Source organism: Notamacropus eugenii, chromosome 6 (assembly GCF_028372415.1).
Source record: "Notamacropus eugenii isolate mMacEug1 chromosome 6, mMacEug1.pri_v2, whole genome shotgun sequence".
Classification (NCBI taxonomy): Eukaryota; Metazoa; Chordata; class Mammalia; order Diprotodontia; family Macropodidae; genus Notamacropus; species Notamacropus eugenii.
Genome location: NC_092877.1, coordinates 326638780 through 326646360, shown reverse-complemented (window position 1 = coordinate 326646360; position 7581 = coordinate 326638780).

Genomic DNA, 7581 nt, shown 5'->3' with positions numbered 1-7581 from the left:
GTATTTTCTCCTTCACTTGATAGTTCTGGAATTTGGCAACAATATTTCTTGGGGTTTTGAGTTTGGGATCCCTTTCGGAATGGTAGATTCTTTCGAAGACTATTTTGCCCTCTGAATCTAGCACTTCTGGGCAGTTTTCCTTGATGATTTCCTGGAAGATATTGTCCAGGCTCTTTTCTCCATCATGGGTTTCTGGCAGGCCAATAATTCTTAAATTTTCTCTCCTGGACCTGTTTTCCAGGTCAGTTGTTTTTCCAATTAGATATTCTTTAGAATTTGTTTGACTGATTCTTGCTGTCTCATTGAATCATTAGTTTCTACTTGCCCAATTCTAATCTTTGTCAAATTGTTTTCTTCAGTTAACTTTTGCATCTCCTATTCCATCTGTCCAATTTTTCCTTTTAAGGAGCTATTTTCTCCAGTTAATTTTTTGTACTTCCTTTTCCATTTGACCAACTGTTCCTTTTAGGGAGTTATTTTCTCTAGTTAATTTTTGAACTTCCTTTTCCATTTGTTCAATTTTCCTTTTCAAAGAGATGTTCTCATCAGTGAATTCTTTTTTTCATAATTTTAAAATCATTGGCTAGTTTATCTTCTATTTCCTTCTTCAGCTGTTCCAGGAGAGCTGCTTGTGCTTGCTAGAAGTTCATAGTCCCTTCTGAAGTTTCAGATGGAAGTACAGTCTCAGCTCTGACATCTTTGGTGTTTGTGTTTTGGTCCTCATCCCCATAGAAAGATTCTATGGTTTTTTCACCCTTCTGCTTTTCTTGTTCATGATGTTGATTGAGTGTTGTGGCTTCTGGTTCTTTCAGACAGAAGCTACAGAACTTTGTGCTGAGCTGATGTGTGAAAAAGCTAAAAGCAGGTTTTTGTTTTGTGTATCCCCGATCAACCCTGGGGTTAGCTTGTTAAGTGTGGGGGAGGAGTGGTCTGGTCACAGGAGATCTTCTCAGCTGAACTGAGGCAAAGGCAAGCTCAGGGGATGGTGATCCCAGCTTCCCTATTGTCTTCTGGTTTCCCCTGGAGTGCTGAGGCATGCCTAGATGCTAATGCATGTTCCCACCCCTCCTGGGGCTACTCTCCTGGCGCTGAGGCTTGCCTGGGTCCTAGTGCGAGTTTTCTCTGCCCTGGGTCCTCTGTCCTTCTGGTTTCCCTCCACCACAGTAGGAGGAATCCCCCTTAGCTATTTTCCCTAGCCTCAGGTGTTATGAGACTATTTGCCCCCTCTGCTGTTCCTGCTGATCCAGGATTTTTCTGGGGAAATATTTTATGGTTCTTTCACGGTCATCAAGGGGGAAGGAGAGAGCATATACTGATCACTCCGCCATCCTGTCTCCTGGAAGTTTAAGTAGGTGACACCAATCTTTAATCTTCAGGCTGAAAGTCTCATGAGCTGCTGCGCTGATATCTGGCACTCAGTGGCTCTCACTGGCTCAGGTAGGCTTGTCTCCTGCCCTTGGGTGTTGCTCCACCAGTTCTGCCAGCCACTCTGGGGTTTCCTGGGCCCCTTCTACTCTGCTGTGCTGGACGCGCTGCGTTGTGTCCTGGGGGCTCACCCCCGTGGAACAAATCCTTCCCGTAGACCTTCCAGTCTTTCCTGGGCTGCAAATCCACCACAGTCTGTCTCCCACTGGATTCCGCACCTCCAAACTTTGGTCAGATTCTCCTTTCAGAGGTATCTGAAGGAGTTTGTGCAAGAGCTTAGGTGAGTGGTTGCTCTCACTCCACCATCTTGGCTCCACCCCCCCTTATATGGGTTCTACACATACATTCTTATTAATCACATTTTCACAATTGTCATGTTGCATGGAAGAATTAAAATGAATGGGAGAAACCATGAGAAAAACCAAACCAAAACAAAACATAACACAGGAGACAATATTGTGCTTCATTCTGTGTTCCTATTCCACAGTTCATTCTCTGGATGTGGATGGTATTTTGCCTCAAGAGTCCTTTGGAAATGTTTTAGGTCCTTGCCTTGCTGTGAAGGGTTAAGTCTATCAGAAACAATCCTTGCACACTGTGGCTGTTACTGCGTACAATGTTCTCCTGGTTCTGCTCATTTCTTTCAGCAATAGTTCATATAAGTCCTTCCAGTCTCTCTGAAGTCTTCCTGTTCGTCATTTCTTATAGCACAATAGTATTCCATTATGTTCATATGCCACAATTTATTCAACCATTCCCCAATTGATGGGCATCCCCTTGATTTCCAGTTTTTGGCTACCACAAAGAGAGCTGCTATAAATATTTTTGTACGTGGGACCTTTTGCCCTGGGGATACAGTCCTAGAAAAAGTATTGCTGGGTCAAAGGGTATGCACATTTTTGTAGCCTTTTGGGCATAGTTCCAAATTACTCTCCAGAATGGCTGGATCAGCTCACAACTCCACCAACAATGAATTAGTGTTCCAACCCTCCCACATTTATCATCTTCCTGTTTTGTCATGTTAGCCAATCTAATAGGTGTGATGTGGTATCTTTCAATAAGAGATAATTTTCTTCTTTATCTCTTTTAATTAGGTCTAGTTTTACTTTTGCTTTGTCTGAGATCAGGAGTGCTACCCCTGTTTTCTTTGCTTCAGCTGAAGCGTAATAGATTCTGCTCCAGTCCCTTACATTTACCCTGAGTATATTGCTGTGCTTCAGGTGTGTTTCTTGTAAATAACATATTGTAGGATTTTGGTTTTTAATCCATTCTTCTATCCACTTCTGTTTTATGGGTGAGTTCATTCCATTCACATTTATAGCTATGATAACTATTTCTCTCCATACTATTTTTCACTTGTTTATGTCCCCCTCTCTCTTACTCCTCCCTTTTCCCTCTGCGTAAGTGTTTTACTTCTGATCACCAACTTCCCCAATATACCCTCCCTTTTATCTGTCAAGCTTCCCCCTTTTATTATCTGTTTCTCTTTCTACTTCTTTATAGGGTAAGGTAGATTTCTATATCCAACTGAGTGTGTGTATGAGAGTAAGATTTAAATTTTGTTCACAAACCCAACCCCCATCTTCCCCTCCGTTAGAATATCTTTTTTTATATGAGATAATTTACCCTATTCAATCTTCCACCTCCTTACAATACAATTTTCTTTTTCACCCCTTTATTTTTTGGGGGGTATCATACCATCAAAATCATCTTATATCCACAATCTCTGTCTACATATACCCCTTCTAATTGTTTTTATAGTAATAAAGTTGTTAAGAGTTACAAATATTATCCTGGACATAGAAATATAAAGAGTTTAACCTTATTGAATTTCTTATGTTTTCTCTCTCTTACTTGTTTTTCACCTTTTTGTGTTTCCTTTGAGTCTTATATTTTGAGGTCAAATGTTTTATTCAGCTGTGGTCTTTTAATTAGAAATGCTTGAAAGTCCTCTATTTTATTCAATATCCATTTTTTTTCCCTGAAAGATTATATTCGACTTTTTCTGGGTAGATGATTCTTGGTTGTGATTCTAACTCCTTTGCTTTCTGGTACATCATATTCTAAGCCCTCAAATTCTTTAATTTGGAAGCTATCAAATCCTGGGTAATCCTGACTGTAGCTCCATGATGTTTGAATTGTTTCTTTTTGGTTACTTGCAATAATTTCTCTTTCCTCTATGAGCTCTGAGAATTTGGCTGTGATGTCCCTGGGATTTTTCATTTTGGGATCTCTTTCAGGTGGTGATCAGTGGATTCTTTTGATTTTTATTTTACCCTCTGGTATATCAATGCAGTTTTCTTTGATAATGTCTTAAAAGATGTTGTTCAGGATGCTTTTTTTATCATGGCTTTCAGGTAGTCAAATAATTTTCATATTATCTCTCCCAAATCTATTTTCTAGGTCAGTTGTTTTTCCAATGAGAAAGTTCACGTTTCCTTCTATTGTTTTTTACTTTTTAAATTTTGTTTTATCATATTTTGATGCCTTATAGAGTCACTTCCACTTGTTCAATTTTGATTTTTAAGGAATTATTTTCTTCAGTGAACTTTTGTAGTTCCTTTTTCATTTAGTCAGTTCTATTTTGTAGGGAATTATTTTCCTCAGCAAATTTTTGTCTGTCTTTTCCTATACTATAGACTCTTTTTTCGCAATTCCCTTGTATTACTCTCATTTCTTTTCTCAATTTTTTTCTTCTACTTCTTTAATTTGTTTTTTAAAAATCCTTTTTAAGTTCTTTTGGGCCTGAGACCAAATTACATTTTTCTTTGAGGCTTTACCTGTAGCCATTTTAACACTATTGTCCTCTTCTAATTTTATACCTTGATCTTCCCTATCACTACAGTAACTTTCTATAGTCAACCTCTTTTTTGTTTTTAGCTCATTTTTTTCTTTTTTTGGGACTTGGTGTTCTTATGTGAGAGGTGATCTCTGGTTCTGCATTGTCTCAAGCTTTTTGTGCTAAGACTCTTTGTATTAATACTGGTTTTCTCTGGGCTTCAGGGCTTAGCTATTTGCTTTCTGTGAAGGGTAGGCATCCCTTCTGACTTGTACTGGGGGATGAGATCTTCCTGTTGGCCTTCCCTGGGTGTGGAGTTTAGCTGCTATCCTGTTCTCAGGGTGGGGCCTTGTTGTTGGATTGCTATGGAAACAGGGTCTCTCTACTGGCAGGCCCCTAGGGTGGGGTGTCCTTCATTTGCTCTGGGATGGGGCTTCTCTACTAGTCAGTAATGGAGTCAAGGCCTGGCTGATGGCTTGTACTGGGGGTAGGGTCTCTGGGGCGGGACCTTGCTGTGTTTCACAGACTGCTTACTTGCCTAGGGAGCTGCTGGTTTTCAGCAGGGTGGGGTCTTGATGGTGGCTTGCCCCAGGCTTGAAGCCTTGCTACTGGGAGGCTAGCAATTGCTGCTGCTCTTGGACTTCACACCCCTCCCACCCCAGTGAGACCTTCTTTTCCAGGCTGGTAAGCTGCTTCTCTACCCCTTAGATCAATTGTGAGGCAGTTTTCTAGTTGTTTGGAGGGAACTTGGAAAGCCTTCATAGGGTTCCTCCTTCACTCCACCATCTTGGCCCTGGAAATGTCCACTTAATCACTTTTTAAGCATAGCTCCAAATTATTTTCCAAAAATGGTTGAAGCAGTTCATTTGTTCATGTGCTTCTCTTTTCACAGTCCCTCCAACACTGACTATTGGAAGGTTTTTTGTTCTTTGCCAATTTGTAGCATGTGATATGACTCCTTATTGTAGGTGATACAGATGATGGCTTACATTTCTTCTCTTGATAACTGATAGTCTTTGAACTGGCTCTTGGTCAAGGTCAGTGGGTCTCAAGTTTTTTTTTTGTTTTGTTTTGTTTTGTTTTTTTAATTAAATTTATTTATTTAACTTTTAACATTCATTTTCACAAAATTTTGGGTTACAAATTTTCTCCCCTTTTATCCCCTCCCCCCCCAAACACCAAGCATTCTAATTGCCCCTATGACCAATCTGCTCTCTCTTCTATCATCCCTCTCTGCCCTTGTCTCCGTCTTCTCTTTTGTCGTGTAGGGCCAGATAGCTTTCTATACCCCTTTACCTGTATTTCTATTTCCTAGTGGCAAGAACATTACTCGACAGTTGATCCTAACACTTTGAGTTCCAACTTCTTTACCTCCCTCCCTCTCCACCCCTTCCCTTTGGAAGGCAAGCAATTCAATATAGGCCAAATCTGTGTAGTTTTGCAAATGACTTCCATAATAGTTGTGTTGTATAGGACTAACTATATTTCCCTCCATCCTATCCTGTCCCCCATTACTTCTATTCTCTTTTGATCCTATCCCTCCCCATGAGTGTCGACTTCAAATTGCACTCTCCTCCCCATGCCCTCCCTTCTATCATCCCCCCCACCCTGCTTGTCCCCTTATCCCCCACTTTCCTGTATTGTGAGATAGGTTTTCCTACCAAAATGAGTGTGCATTTTATTCTTTCCTTTAGTGGAATGTGATGAGAGTAGACTTCATGTTTTTCTCTCACCTCCCCTCATTATCCCTCCACTAATGAGTCTTTTGCTTGCCTCTTTTATGAGAGATAATTTGCCCCATTCACTTTCTCCCTTTCTCCTCCCAATATATTTCTCTCTCACTGCTTGATTTCATTTTTTTTTTTTAAGATATGATCCCATCCTCTTCAATTCACTCTGTGCACTCTGTCTCTATGTATGTGTGCGTGTGTGCATGTGTGTGTGTGTATTCCCACCCAGTACCCAGATACTGAAATGTTTCAAGAGTTACAAATATTGTCTTTCCATGTAGGAATGTAAACAGTTCAGCTTTAGTAAGTCCCTTATGACTTCTCTTTGCTGTTCACCTTTTCATGGTTCTCTTCATTCTTGTGTTTGAAAGTCAAATTTTCTTTTCGGCTCTGGTCTTTTCATCAAGAATACTTGAAAATCCTCTATTTCATTGAAAGACCAATTTTTCCCCTGAAGTATTATACTCAGTTTTGCTGGGTAGGTGATTCGTGGTTTTAGTCCTAGTTCCTTTGACTTCTGGAATATCCTATTCCATGCCCTTCGATCCCTTAATGTAGAGGCTGCTAGATCTTGTGTTATCCTGATTGTATTTCCACAATACTTGAATTGTTTCTTTCTAGGTGCTTGCAATATTTTCTCCTTGACCTGGGAACTCTGGAATTTGGCCACAATGTTCCTAGGAGTTTCTCGTTTTGGATCTCTTTCAGGCAGTGTTCTGTGGATTCCTTGAATATTTATTTTGCCCTCTGGTTCTAGAATCTCAGGGCAGTTTTCCTTGATAATTTCATGGAAGATGATGTCTAGGCTCTTCTTTTGATCATGGCTTTCAGGTAGTCCCATAATTTTTAAATTGTCTCTCCTGGATCTATTTTCCAGGTCTGTTGTTTTTCCAATGAGATATTTCACATTATCTTCCATTTTTTCATTCTTCTGTCTTTGTTCTGTGATTTCTTGGTTTTGCATAAAGTCATTAGCCTCCATCTGTGCCATTCTAATTTTGAAAGAACTATTTTCTTCAGTGAGCTTTTGAATCTCCTTTTCCATTTGCCTAATTCTGCTTTTGAAAGCATCCTTCTCCTCATTGGCTTTTTGAACCTCTTTTGCCAATTGAGTTAGGCTAGTTTTCAAGGTGTTAATTTCTTCAACATTTTTTTGGGTCTCCTTTAGCAGGGAGCTGATCTGCTTTTCATGCTTTGACTTCATGTCTCTCATTTCTCTTCCCAGCTTTTCCTCTACCTCTCTAACTTGATTTTCAAAATTCTTTTTGAGCTCTTCCATGGCCTGAGCCCATTGGGTGGGCTGGGACACAGAAGCCTTGATTTCTGTGTCTTTGCCTGATGGTAAGCATCGTTCTTCCTCATCAGAAAGGAAGGGAGGAAATGCCTGTTCTCCAAGAAAGTAGCCTTCTATAGTCTTATTTCTTTTCCCTTTTCTGGGCATTTTCCCAGCCAGTGACTTGACCTCTGAATATTCTCCTCACACCCACCTCGCCTCCTGATCCTCCCAGCCAGCGTTTGGGGTCTGAGATTCAAATGCTGCTTCCAGCCTTAGGGCTTTTGGCGGGGGCAGGTCTGCTATTCAGTGTGAGATTAAGTTCACGTGGTCAGGTCGGGGCAGGGCCGCCTCTCAGGCTCAGTTCCCTCAGG